Genomic DNA, 15,013 nt, shown 5'->3' on the forward strand with positions numbered 1-15,013 from the left:
CACACTGGGAATTGCTTGAAGGAAGCCAAACGATCCATCTCAAAAGCTAGAGCTACTCCAAGGCTGGAGATCTCTCTCAGAATTCCTTCAGGGGTTTTAGAGTTTTCTTTATGTTTTGTTATTTTCATACTTTTGAGATGTACTCTTATTATATTATGAACTAAACCCCTTAGATACCTAAGGGGGATAAAACCTATGATGAATCTTGTTATTATTATCTGAACTGTATGATAAATACTTGATTTGTTCTTAATTATGTGTTCTTAATGCTTGAGTTAATATTTCGGGTATTAATTCATGATTTGATGTGCTTATGCAGAGGAGGAATATACCCTGCCTAAGAGTAGATTTGGCATAATTAAGCAGAGTTGATTGAATGCCTAGAAATAGGGTTATGAGATTTTACCAAATTAGGGTGAAACCTAATAAGGGGATCCATAGATCGAGTTAATGCAACCCTAGAGTGTTAATTAGAGAAAATTCACGGTTATTCCATCTAGGGATTAGATGTTATTAGTCTTGAATAAGGATAATAACTTAACTTAAGGATCTCTACAGAACAAGTCAAGTGAATAAATCGTCCGGTTCAGAGTCAGATAACAAGTGAAATCTAGGTGGATTCCTCCTTGGGTGTCGTCTTTATCAATTGCTTTTCTTCAAGTCTTTTTCAAATTTTCTCTTTGCTTTAATTAAATTAGTTAATTAGTTTAGATAATTAGTTTAATAAACAAACCCTTTTATTTCTAGGTTAGATAATAAAAAGATAGTTATTACTAGTACTTTTGGTTCCCTTGGGTACGATATCCCGGTCTTCCCATTACTATACTATTGTTCAATAAGTGCGCTTGTCTTTTCGTTGTGATAATAGTTAGTCTAGGTTTGATCTTCATTATAAATATTTATTACTTGTTAGGAATCACGCGATCAAGTTTTTGGTGCCGTTGCCGGGGAACTGAAATATTAGGAACACTAAATTTTTATTACTTTAGGCATTTATTTTTCTTGCAATTTTATTTTATTGTATTATTTATTAATTTACTTTTTCTCTCTCTTGGCAGGTTTTTATAGTTTATGACTAGAAGAAACCCATCAAGACCATTACTTTTTGACGAAGAAATCGATGGTACAATTTGCAAAAATCAAAGAGAAATAAGGCGTAGTTTATGATACACGGAGAACGAGCAAGAAGACGATACTCAAACCCCAACCAAAGAGATGACCAAAAATCCAGGCGATCAGCTGCCTCCTACAATTGCAGCTAATCAAAATCCTGCTCCACGTTCTATGTATGACTATGCTAAACCTTCTTGAACAGGAGCTGAGTCTAGTATAGTTAGACCTGCTATTGCTACGAATAATTTTGAACTAAAACCTAACACAATTCAGATGATACAGCGGTTTGTTCAGTTTGATGGTTTGCAGGATGAGGATCCCAACACGCACTTGGTGAATTTTCTTGAATTTTGTGATACATTCAAAATCAATGGTGTTTCTGATGATGCCATTCATCTTCGGTTATTTCCCTTTTCACTGAGAAACAAAGCTAAACAGTGGTTGAACTCGTTACCACGAGGGTCTATCACTACTTGGGAACAAATGACCGGGAAATTTTTACTAAAATATTTTCTGCCAGCTAAAACGGCTAAATTACATAATGAAATCTCTTCTTTTGTGCAGATATATTTAGAAACACTTTACGATGCATGGGAGAGATACAAAGACTTACTGAGAAGGTGCCCTCACCATGGGTTACTACTTTGGCTGCAAGTTCAAATGTTCTACAATGGTGTGAATCCCTCGACAAGACAAATGATTGACGCAGTCGCTGGCGTAACCATCAACAATAAAACACCGGAAGGTGCCTATGAATTTATAGAGGAGATGTCACTGAATAACTATCAGTGGAAAGTTATGAGGACAAAACCAACGAAAACAGCCGGCGTTTATAACATTGACTCAGTTACTATGCTGTCAAATCAGGTAGAACTTCTCAATAAAAAGATTGATAGTTTTCTTGGTTCTACGCAGGTACATCCAGTAATGAGGTGTGACTCAAGCGGAGGAGGTGTGCAAACAGAATACCAATCCTTCAATCCTACAACTGAAGAAGAACAAGTCAACTATATTGGTAATAATAACTTTAGATCTCAAAATAACCCATACAGTAATACCTATAATGCAGGTTGAAGGAACCACCCAAATTTCTCCTGGGGTGGTCAAGGGAATGAAAAGCCACAAAATCCTCAGGGTTTTCAACAGCCACCTTATCAACAAGAGAAGAAACCAAATCTTGAAGAGATGCTTTCTAAATTCATCTCGGTGTCAGAAACCCGTTTCCAAAATACCGAGACAGCACTTGAGAATCAACAAGCATCGATCCAAGGACTCGGAACTCAGATAGGCCAGTTGTCCAAACTAATCTCTGAATGACCACAAGGTAGCCTACCTAGTAATAATGAACCTAATCCGAGGGAACACCTCAATGCAATTAGTGCCCAAGATAAGGAATGATTCATTACACCTGAGCTAGAACTACAGCAAGGCAACACGATGAACAAAGGATGAGAAGAGGTAAACAATAATGATCCCAAATAGGTAAGTACAAATCATGAACCTCGTGTGCCATATCCTAAAGCGATGACGAAAGACAGAACAGAAGAACAATTCGGTAAGTTTGTCAAACTCTTAAAGAAATTACATATTAACTTACCCTTTATTGAAGTTCTTTCGCAGATGCCCAACTCAGCAAAATTCTTAAAGGAACTTCTGAGCAATAAAAGGAAATTAGACACTACATCGCATATGGAACTCAATGCAGTCTGCTCAGCTATTCTAAAGAATGAGCTACCTAACAAATTAAAAGATCCAGGGAGTTTTACAATTCCTTGTTTAATTGGTAGTCTATCTGTGAATAATGCTTTAGCTGATCTAGGAGCAAGTATAAATGTTATGCCGTATAAAATGTTTAAAAGACTAGGTCTCAGTAAACCCAAATAGACTAGGATGGTCATACAATTGGCTGACAAAACAGTTAGATTTCCTAAGGGTATTATTGCAGACGTTCTTGTTAAAATTGATAAATTTATTTACCCAATAGACTTCGTTGTCTTAGATATGGATGAGGATAACGAGGTACCTTTAATTTTAGGACGACCATTTTTAGCAACTGCCAGAACCATTATTAATGTAGGCACAGGAGAGCTAACACTTCGTGCAGGTGACGACGCAGTAACACTCCAAGCACACGACCCAGTCAAAACCTCTAAGACTCAAGCTAATGCTATAAAACCTGTCAATGATAAAACTAATATTCAATCTTCCTTGCAGGAACTTCTTCGAACCAAGACAATAGAGACAGTGCGCTGCTATCACGAAGAGAACAATGACGTCCATGACGAACGAAGACTACGGATAGAGGAGCTAGACGAATGGCGAGAACACAAATCGAGAACACATGATAAATCGAAACTACGTAAAAACAAGCCCGATACCTCTTCTAATCAACTTAAGGTTGGCGATACAGTCTTACTAGATGCCGTTGATCCTCACATTATCACTACCACACCAAATGAGGAAATCTCTCTTACGGTACTCAGTATTTTCCCATTCGGTACGGTTGAGGTGATTTATCCTAAGTTCGGCACTTTTAAGGTAAACAACACCCGTTTAAAACCTTATTTTAAAATTGACAAGAGGAATGAGGAGTATGAACTCCTCGAACCACCATGATCATTCAACGGAGAGGTAAGTCGAGCTTAGACTATAAATAAGCGCTTCTCGAGAGGTAACACGAGCATTAACATATTTTGATTTCTTTATTTTTAACTTCTTACACTTCGAATTAATTAACTTAGTCTTTGAATTGCACAGTTTTTCAGCACACACGGCCAGGCACACGGGCATGCCTAAAGCCGTGGCCAAACAGAGGAAGAAACACGGCCGTGCGATACGGCTGTGTTAAAGCAAGACATGATTTCCCTAAAACATGGAGTGCGATAAATCTCTACGACCGTACGACATGGCCGTGGGTGAACTTGATAGAAGACCACGGGTGTGGGAATGAAAACCCACGGGTGTTCCAAGGACAAGGCTTGATTCTGTTTCTTCGACACAAGCGTGCGACACGCCCGTGCCATTCAGTCGTATACAACAATACACGGGCGTGCTACCATAAAACTCAGGCTTGGGAAAAGTGAACAAAACTAGGCACGGCCGTGCGATATGGCCGTGTTTGACACACGCCCAAGATACACGGGCGTGGGACAGTAGTCGGGCATGACCTAAATTGAAAAATTCAAAAAACACTGTTCATCTTCCCTATATAAACAAACCACTATTCATCTTCTCCCCCCTTTCAAAACCCTAGCCGAAAACTCCTCTTCCCTACTCCTTAATCCTTATTCTGGCCACCATTCCCAAAATTCTCACTTCCCCAACCCTCAAACCACCCTGAAATCCATTCCCCTTGCATTAATCCCCAGTTTCCCCTCTCTATACCTTTCATTTTTCCCACCACACGGCTTCCTCTTCGCGTCACACGCCTGTGCGCTGCCATACAGCAGCCTTTGGTTCACTTTCTCAACTTTATTTTTTTTCAAGTTTGGTTGCTACATTAGATTATACATGTTTTACATAGATATTGTACTATTTTGCTTTAGACAAGTTAGGAATTCGATTTAGAATTTTCTATATTTGAATTATTTAAGCCACTAAATAGCATATACTAGTTTTAGACCTCTTGCTTAACTACTAATGTATCTTGGATTCTATCAATGTTCATATATTTTCAGGTACATTATGTCATCATCAAGAGGAAATAAGGCCACAGTCCCACCCTCAAAGAGACGTAAGGGACCGGGTTCTTCCTCAGTGCGTGCTATAGCCGAAGTTCAGCACCCGTTCCTTGAATTTCTGAAAGCTTCGCAGGAGGAGCTATTTCAGATATTACGCGCACGACCTATCACTACAGGTCGCTGCATCGATTGGGATGCTGTAGAGCAAGTCCAGCTCGCTGATGCCATCCATGCCCTCCTGTCCACAGACCCATAGGAACGGTTCTTCGCTATTACCGAGCCCACTAATTTAGAGCTAACTTTAGAATTATGCTCTACTTTTCATTTACAGGTGGTGATTCCGAACAATGACGACTCAAGCACCATTCACTTTCGATTAGGCGGTCTAGTTCGTGTGATGAGTGTCCTAGAGTTTGGAGTTGCTCTGGGACTTTACACCAATGAGTTTATGGAGGAGGAGGACATGAATACACTACCACGCAATATCCACATTTCCCCCTCCTTGTGCTGGAAGGCTTTGGTACCACTCTCTCCCACCTACGACCCCAGCCGCTCGAAGGCCTCAGCTCTCCCCCCTTCCTTACAATATCTCCATGCCATATTGGCACACACCTTGATCAGGAGGAGAGAGAGCATTGGCATCGTCACCACCCACGACGCCTACTATTTATGGTGCATAGCGAATGCACACGTGACCGACTTAGCATACTTCATTGCTTTCGCCATTCACCATTAGACCGAGCGACATAGGAAAGGAGTGATCTCCATCGGCCCTTATGTGACGCGCCTTGCCAGACACTTCTGCCTCCTCAACACTGCGGCCCAGTCATCAGTGCTTACCCTGATAGGTCAGATGTCCCCACAAGGCATCACAACTATGTTACACATGAGGATGATCGAGCGTCGATGTGGGACCGATCCTCCTCAGTACCGTGTCTTGCATGCCATTGACGAGGAGGATCTTGAGGACATCCGTGATGATGTTCCCCCACAGCATGAGGAGCCTTCCACCGCGCCAGCTAGGGAACAACCAGTTCATGCGGCTGTTTCATTGGCACATCTTTCCGACTGACTCGCCCATTTCAAGCAGTATTGCACTCGCAGTTCGAGATGATTCACGAGCAAGATTGGTGACGGGACCGACAGATGGACGATATGTAGGCCATGATACAGCAGCTGTGCCAGTACTTCCACATTGCCACTCCAGCACCACCATCTGAGGGCCTCACCGACGAGGATTATTGAATCCTCCTATTTTTTTATTCTTATTCTTATTCTTATTTTATTTTATTTTTCTTTTTCTTTTGATTTTTATTTTCATTTCAATTTTATTTTATTTTGAAAATATATCTATATTAGTAAATTTTACTTTTTCATTTACTGGTATTTCTAACAAGTAATTCCACTATGCTCTCTTCCACACCAACTCTTAATAAGCTCTTCATGATTCTACAAACTTCCAAGCAAAGCTGCTAGGAATATTTTACAGAATGAGGAAACAAACAGGAAACAATACCTCACGAGTGCCATGTTCAACGACCCAATTTCTTCATCTAGCCAAGAACAATGGCAGCTACCACTTTCCCCGAACACTCTATCCTCAGAATCAAGCTCTGCATCCATATAACAGGGAGTTTCACTTCCCTTCCTCTTATGATTTTCTTTATTTTGAATAATCTATCTTTGTACATTGAGGGCAATGTACATCTTAAGAGTGGGGGTGAACATGAAACCTAACTTTTTGCATTATTGTCAAATCCCTGAATTTGGTCTTGTGCTTAAGTGATTTTCTCATAATATTGATAGAATGAATTCTGATTGACCTATAATTATTGTTGATATGTTGTGAATTAGACCAAGGGAATTATGCATGATTATTTGATTATAGGACCTTATAGAATCAAGCATGATAAGTTGATATTTTGAGAATTAAAATTTTTTTAGATTATTTTTCTAAATTGAGGTATTATCTTGAAATCTTAAGTATACAGGAATGACATCAAAAACCCAAATTTTTGGTGAGATTTTTTAGCATTTTGAGCATATAGCTTTCTTTCTTGCTCACCTCTTTTATGGTTTGAGTGTGTCAACATTGAACTGTTATTCTAGAACTTGCTTCGATTATACATGTCAAGATCACACGTATGATTCAATTTACTGAGATGATAAAGGCACTTAGGATTTAACCCATTTACTCCATAAAAAGCCTTCCCACATAATTAAACCCTTAGTGAAACCCCTTGAGCCTACTAACCCTTCTTCATTGATTAACCCTCATCATTAACCCATTAACCCATTATTGTTGAAATCCTCCTACTTAATTTGACCCTTTTTATCGAGATTGAATTTAATATTGTTACCTTGCTATGTTCACCTTTTTTTTTACTAAATCATGAAGTATGATTCCTATATTGTATCGACTTTATTTGTAATTAAAAAAAACTTAGTATTATATTTCTCAGCAAGCTAAAGTTGTCATGAACTCATGTAAAATAGTTCTAGATATTTGTTTGTGGTTCAGCAATTAAGTTTTTGATAGTGGGGTAATATATTGAAATTATCACGATTATAACCTTTGTCTCTTCAACTTGTATCCATACCTGTAACCTAAACTCCGTTACAACCATGAAAGACCTTTTGATTAGTGTATCATATCATTTACAAGTGGTGGAGATTTGATTTTCATGCAAGCCTATGGTAATAACTTTTCATGTTAGACAATCGAGTGCTTAATCTTGAACCTTAAACACTTTGAGTGATTTGAGTGAATCTTTAGTGAAGATGTCATCTCTTGTATATTTAGGATTGTTTGAAGCTTTTAATGCCCCTATAGTTGAATTCTCACTGTATGATTTTCTGTGGAATAACTTGTAACATTATCAGTAATGATTATGTGATTGAGAGGAATGAATTCTAGCAGAAAATGAGAATTTTGCTTGAGGACAAGCAAATGCTTAAGTGTGGGGGTATTTGATAAACGCCAAATTATACATATTTATACCCCAAATACTTAGCATATTTATGGATGTTTATTACTAGATTTGTGGATTTTGGTGCTCTTAATCCTGTTATTTCATGTTTTGTACTCAGGAGAGCACCAAGAGTTGAAAGAAGCCAAAAACAAGCTAAAAAGGGACAAAACGGACCAAATCGAGAAGATGACATGGCCTAAGCCTTGCCACACGAGCATCTCACGCGCCCGTAGCCTTCAGGGGTGTCGACCAAGGTTTCCACGATTCACATGGCCTGGCCATTGAGCCCATACGGTCGTGTGCAATTTAACGGATCGAACACGGCCTGGTAATCACGTCACATGGCCGTGGCACACAGGCGTGTCCCTTTTTCAAAAAGTTGTACTTTACACGAAAAAGGGTACTTAGGGAGGAAGAAAGCCAATCCAAAGCCTATATAAACACCCTAAGTGTGACCTAGAAGGAGGCCGCTCTTTCTAGAACTTTTCTATAATACAGAACCACATGCCGGGAATTACTTGAAGGAAGCCAGACGATCCATCTCAAAAGCCGAAGCTACTCCAAGACTGAAGATCTCTCTCAGAATTCCTTCAAGGGTTTTAGAGTTTTCTTTATGTTTTGTTATTTTCATACTTTTGAGATGTACTCTTATTCTATTATGAACTAAACCCCTTAGATACCTAAGGGGGATAAAACCTATGATGGAGCTTGTTATTATTATCTGAACTGTATGATAAATACTTGATTTGTTCTTAATTATGTGTTCTTAATGCTTGAGTTAATATTTAGGGTATTAATTCATGGTTTGATGTGCATATGCAGAGGAGGAATAGACCCTGCCTAAGAGTAGATTAGGCATAATTAAGCGGAGTTGATCGAACGCCTAAAAATAGGGTTACGAGATTTTACCGAATTAGGGTGAAACCTAATAAGGGGATCTATAGATCGAGTTAATACAACCCTAGAGTGTTAATTAGAGAAAAGTCTCGGTTATTCAATCTAGGGATTAGACGTTATTAGTCTTGAATAGGGATAATAACTTAATTTAGGGATCTCTACGGAACAATTCAAGTGAATAAATCGTCCGGTTCAAAGTCAGATAACAAGTGAAATTTAGGTGGATTCCTCCTTGGGTGTCATCTTTATCAATTGCTTCTCTTCAAGTCTTTTTCCAAATTTTCTCTTTGCTTTAATTAAATTAGTTAATCAGTTTAGATAATTAGTTTAATAAACAAACCCTTTTATTTCTAGGTTAGATAATAAAAAGATAGTTATTACTAGTACTTTTGGCTCCCTTGGGTACAATATCCTGGTCTTGCCATTACTATACTATTGTTTGATAGGTGCGCTTGCCTTTTCGTCGTGATAATAGTTAGTCTAGGTTCGATCTTCATTATAAATATTTATTACTTGTTACGAGTCACGCGATCAGGCATGTATAGAGACTTGGTCTTTTTTTTTATGTGTCATATTGATTAGCCAAATGTGTTGGCTTATGATGGTATCATGATTATTTTGTATATGGTCATGAGAGGTCGCTCATATTGACTATTTTAGGTTGTAACCCTATTTATCAATGCATGCATGCAAATGTGTTAATGCTTTAATATGGTTATGGTTGATTGTAATTGATGAGTGTGATGGATAGCATGTACGTTTGGTGAATGAGATATGGTTAATAAGTATGCAATAAATGTGGTGAAATGTGTAACTTGAAGGTAGATTGGTAAATATGATAAATAAACATGTCGAATGCCATATGAAAGTATGAAAATTTGAATGGGTGACTTGATGAATTTGCTAAGTCATAGTTTAATCATGAATGTGAATGTTTGAGTAATCAAATGTGCCATGTTGCATCCCGTGAAGTGAGTGTAAATGTGTGAGTGTTTAAGGGTGGCAAATGGCTTGGAAAATAGCCTAGAAATTGTCCACACGCTTAGACACACGTACATGTGTCTTGGCTATGTGTGACACACGGTCTACCCCATGGGCATGTGATCCAGCCGTGTGTCCCCTGCACCCTAATTATGCAAAATAGAATGCCCAGTAGTAAACACACGGGCCACGACACAGCTGTGTGTCTCAGCCGTGTGAAGGACATGGCCTTAGGACATGGGTATGTGCCCAGGCCGTGTGAAGTTTGCACTTAATTTTTGGAATCTAATTCGCCATATGGTCTAAGCACACGGGCGTGTGACTTGGCCATGTAACCTTATTTTGTTGATGACGTCATAGTCAGAGAATTAACGGGCTGAGGACATGAGTGTGTCCCGAGCCACACGAGCGTGTGACTCTACAAAAAAAAAAGAAAATTTTCTAAGTGTTTAAAAGGTTTCAAAAATTCTCGGTTTAGTTTCGAACCACTTCCGTTGTATGTTTCAGGTCTTGTACACCCTTATAAGGGACAATGTGCATGTGCTTGAAAAGTTTTAAATTGAGACGAAATTTTATGACCCAATTTTACATGAATATTTATGTTTAAGTCCAGTAACGCTTCGAACCCTGTTTCGGCGTCAGATATGGGTAAGGGGTGTTATATTTAGTGGTATCAGAGCTACGATTTAGTCGATTCTCAGACGAATGTAACATGTGTACAAGTCTAACTATAAGACACTTGACGATTTAAAAATATGTTTTCATATAGTAAATGGATCCCGATAGAGCAGTGGCAAATGATGTTAAATGTAACGTGCCTGCTCCCGCTGAAGGAACAATGCCGTCTGATAGCAGACCCACAATTATTAGTAGAGGAGAAGGAGGCAGAGAAGCCTTTCTCCACATGATGGATGTTTGGTACACGATGTTCGTTCGAACGAACCTGAACGCTCGACCTCATCCATCCCCTCCAAATCCCCAAACCGTGCCTCAAGTGCCTCAAGGCATAGATTTTATAAGAGTTCATAGAACCCTAGTAGATAGAATTTGAAAGCAAGAAACCGAGGAATTTCGGGTCAATGCCGATGATGATCCCGAAAGAGTGAAATTGTGGCTAGAGAATTCCATCTGGGTATTCGATGAAGTGTCCTGCACACTTGATGAAATTTTGAAGTGTGTTATTTCATTGTTGAGGGATGCGGTATATCATTGGTGGAAGACGCTAATTTCAGTGGTTCTGAGAGAAAAGGTCATATGAGAATTCTTTCAAGAATAGTTCTAAAAGAAATTCATCAATAAGCAATTCATCAATCAAAAGTGTAAGGAGTTTCTCGATTTGAAACAAGGTCGTATGTCAGTTGTTGAGTACGAAAGAGAGTTTGTCAGACTTAGCAAATATGTTAAGGAGTGTGTATCCTCCGAGGCTAAAATGTGTAAAAGGTTTGAAGACGGACTTAATGAAGACATAAGAGTGTTAGTGGGTATTCTTGAGCTGAAGGAATTTGTTGTTCTCGTGGATCAAGGTTGTAAAGCTTAGGAGCTAACCAAGGAAAAGACAAGAGCCGAAGTTGAGGCTAGAGATATAAGGAAGAGGCCGATGAGTAAGTCACTTCCATCCCAGTCTAAGAAATCCAAATATATGTATTCTCGTTCTCATGTGTCGGTTGGGCATTCTTACAGAAATTATAAGAAGCAAAATTCAAGTTTTAGATCTCAGGCTACCTCTGTGGCTAGTATGGGAAATGATAGAGCTCCCAAACCCGAGTGCCAACAATATGGTAGAGGTCATTTTGGTAAGTGTAGGGTGAGCAATGGAGCTTGTTTCTGATATGGTTCTCAAAACCACTATATCAAGGAATGTCCTAAAATGGCCGAGAAAGAAAAATGTTAGATTACAAGGCCGGGTAGTACGGCTACAAAGGGGAGACATTCAAGAAATGTCGGTAATGAGGCTAGTAGTAAGAATGTAACAAGTGATACAACAGTGAGATCCAAGGCTAGAGCTCCGACTAGGGCCTATGTTATACATGCGCGTGAGGACGCATCTTCTCCCAATGTGATTATGGGTACTTTTTCTCTCTATAACACATCTGTTATTGCCTTGATTGACCATGGTTCTACTCATTCATATGTGTGAATGAAATTGGTATCTAGCATGAATATGTTAGTTGAGTCTACGGAATTTATGTTTAAAGTGTCAAACCCGTTAGGGAAGCATGTTTTAGTTGATAAGGTATGTAAGAAATGTCCTTTGATGATTAGAGATCATTGTTTTCCAGCTGACTTATTTTATTGCCGTTCGATAAATTCAATGTTATATTGGGCATGGATTGGTTAACATTTCATGATGCTATAGTGAATTGTAGACAAAAATTTATTGAATTGAAATGTAAAAATGGTGAACTTCTCCATGTTGAATCAGATGAGTCAGATAAGTTGCCAATCTTGATTTCTTCTATGTTTGCTCAGAAATATATGAGAAAGGGATGTGAAGCTTATTTGGCTTATGTGATGACTACAAAAGAGTCTGAATTAAAGATTGAATCAGTGCCTATTGTATTTGAGTATCCGGATGTGTTCCCGGAAGAGCTACCTGGATTACCTTTGGTTAGGGAAGTTGAGTTTGGCATTGAGTTAGTCCCTGGTATAGCACCTATCTCGATTGCTCCATATAGAATGGCCCCGACTGAATTGAAAGAATTGAAGGCACAGTTGCAAGAATTGACCGACAATGGTTTTGTGAGATCGAGCTTTTCGCCATGGGGTGCTCCGGTATTATTCATGAAAAAGAAAGACAGATCCATAAGGTTATGTATAGATTACCGACAGCTCAATAAGGTAACAATTAAGAATAAGTATCCCTTGCCAAGGATTGATGACTTGTTTGGCTAATTGAAAGGAGTAACATGGTTTTCTAAAATAGACTTGAGGTTCAGTTACTACCAGCTGAGGTTGAAAGACTCAGATGTGCCGAAAACTGCTTTTTGAACAAGGTATGGTCATTGGATTTCTTGTCATGCCTTTTGGTTTAATAAATGCTCCTGTCGCATTTATGGACTTGATGAATTGTATTTTTCGACTGTATTTGGATAAATTTGTAGTTGTTTTTATTGATGACATATTGATATATTCTCGTGGTGAATCCGAGCATGCTGAACACTTGAGAACTATTTTGCAAACTTTGAGAGACAAGCAGTTGTATCCTAAGTTTATTAAAAGCGAGTGTTGGCTTCGAGAAGTTAGATTCTTCAGCCACATTATTTCGGTTGATGGTATTAGAATAGACCCGAGTAAGATCTCGGCTATTGTTGAATGGAAACTGCCGAGGAATGTAACTGAGGTTAGAAGCTTTCTAGGCTTGGCCAGTTATTATAGATGATCGAGTGATTTCGTGATAGGTTTTAAATATTTATAATTAATTGTTCTTGAAACTAACTATTATCGCAATGTAGGCAAGTGTACCTATCGAACAGTATTATAATTTTAGCAAGACCGGATTGTCGAACCCAAAGGAACTAAAAGTACTAGTAATGACTGTCTTTTTATTAGCTAGCCTAAGAATAATGGGGGTTTTGTTTTAGCTAAGTAATTATCTAAACTAAGAACTCACAGAGAATAGAATTGGGGAATTTCTTTTGGGAAAATTGATTGAATTAAGACAATACCTAAGGAAAAATCCACCTAGACTGTACTTGTTATTCTGTCTCCGAATCGAACGATTTATTCATTTAACTTGTTCCGTAGAGATCCCTAAGTTATGTTATTATCCCTATTCAAGACTAATAATGTCTAATCCCTAGATTGAATAATTGATACCTTTCTCTAATTAATACCCTAGGGTTGCATTAACTCGATCTATGGATCCCCTTATTAGGTTTCACCCTAATCCGGCAAAATCTTGTCACCCTATGTCTATGCGCACAATCAACTTCGCTTAATTATGAAAAATGTACTCTTTAGACCGGGTTTATTCCTCCTCTGAATAAGAGCTTATCTTGAATCAGTATCCTGGGATATCAAAATAAGAATTAAGAACACATAATTAAGAACAAGTTAAACATTTATCATACAATTCAGAAAATAATAACAAGATTTGTCTTAGATTTCATTCCCCTTAGGTATTTAGGGAATTTAGTTCATAACTAAATAAGAGAACATCTTAGTAATAAAGAATACAAAACATAAAGAAAACCCAAAACTCCTGAAGGGGAATTGAGGAGAGATCTTCAGTCTTGATGATGAATCCGACTTCTAAGATGAATTAATCGGCTTTCTTGGAGTAATTCTGTACTCCCTATTCTGTGTGTCCCCTTTTCTTCTCTTCTAGGGTGTATTTATAGCCTTTGGAATGCCTATGAGCCCTCAAAAGTGGCCTTTTCCGAATTGGACTCAACTTGGGCTCAGTAGGGACACGCCCGTGTCTCACGCCCGTGTGCGTTTACTTCAGGCCATGTTCGAGCCTGTTAGAATGGCACGGGCGTGTGTTATACCCGTGTGAGTCGTGCTTCAATTCTGCCAGATTGACACGGCCGTGTGGGCTGCCCGTGTGAGGAAGTCTAGGTCGTGTTGAGTTCGTACTTTGGACAATTTTCTCTGTTTTTGGCCCGTTTCTCGTTCCTTTCACTCTCCTATGCTCTCCTAAGTATAAAACATGAAATTAAAGCATTAGGAGCATCAAATTCACTAATTCTAAGGAAAAATCATCCATAAAATGCATTAAGTATGGGGTAAAAATATGTATAAATTACGGTTTATCAACAGACGATTTGTCAAAGGATTCTCCATGGTTGCTACTCTGATGACGAGGTTGTTACAGAAAGATGTCAAGTTCGAATGGACAAAAAAGTGCCAACAAAGTTTTGAGAAATTAAAGGCATTGTTGACAGAGGCTCCAGTGTTGGTACAACCCGAGTTAGGTAAAGAATTTGTGATTTATAGTGATGCTTCCTTGAATGGTTTGGGATGTGTACTTATGCAAGAAGGTAAAGTCATAGCTTAATCTTCGAGATAGTTGAAGCTTCATGAAAGGAACTATCTAACACATAACTTAGAGTTGGCTGCCACAGTGTTTGCTTTGAAGATTTGGCGACATTATTTATTTAGCGAGAAATACCATGTCTATACCGATCACAAAAGTCTTTAGTACTTGATGACTCAAAAGGATTTAAACTTGCGGCAACAAAGATGGTTGGAACTGTTAAAAGATTATGAGCTTGTGATTGATTACCATCCTGGAAAAGTGAATGTAGTCCCTGATGCTTTGAGTAGGAAGTCATTGTTTGCCTTGAGGGCTATGAATACACGGCTAACTTGGTCCGATAATGGTTCAATTCTAGCCGAGTTGAGAGCTAGACCAACTTTTCTTTAACA

At 38.6% G+C, this 15,013-nt stretch overlaps 1 non-coding gene across 1 annotated transcript; it reads right to left on the reverse strand.

Annotated features, from left to right (window-relative positions):
• Nucleotides 1-1,645: 1,645 nt before the first annotated feature.
• LOC121205579 (small nucleolar RNA R71) lies at nucleotides 1,646-1,751 on the reverse strand. Its single transcript, XR_005900655.1, has one exon. It is a non-coding gene; the product is annotated as a small nucleolar RNA R71 (small nucleolar RNA).
• Between the last annotated feature and the right edge of the window lie 13,262 nt (nucleotides 1,752-15,013).

This window comes from Gossypium hirsutum, chromosome A08 (assembly GCF_007990345.1).
Source record: "Gossypium hirsutum isolate 1008001.06 chromosome A08, Gossypium_hirsutum_v2.1, whole genome shotgun sequence".
Lineage (NCBI taxonomy): Eukaryota > Viridiplantae > Streptophyta > Magnoliopsida > Malvales > Malvaceae > Gossypium > Gossypium hirsutum.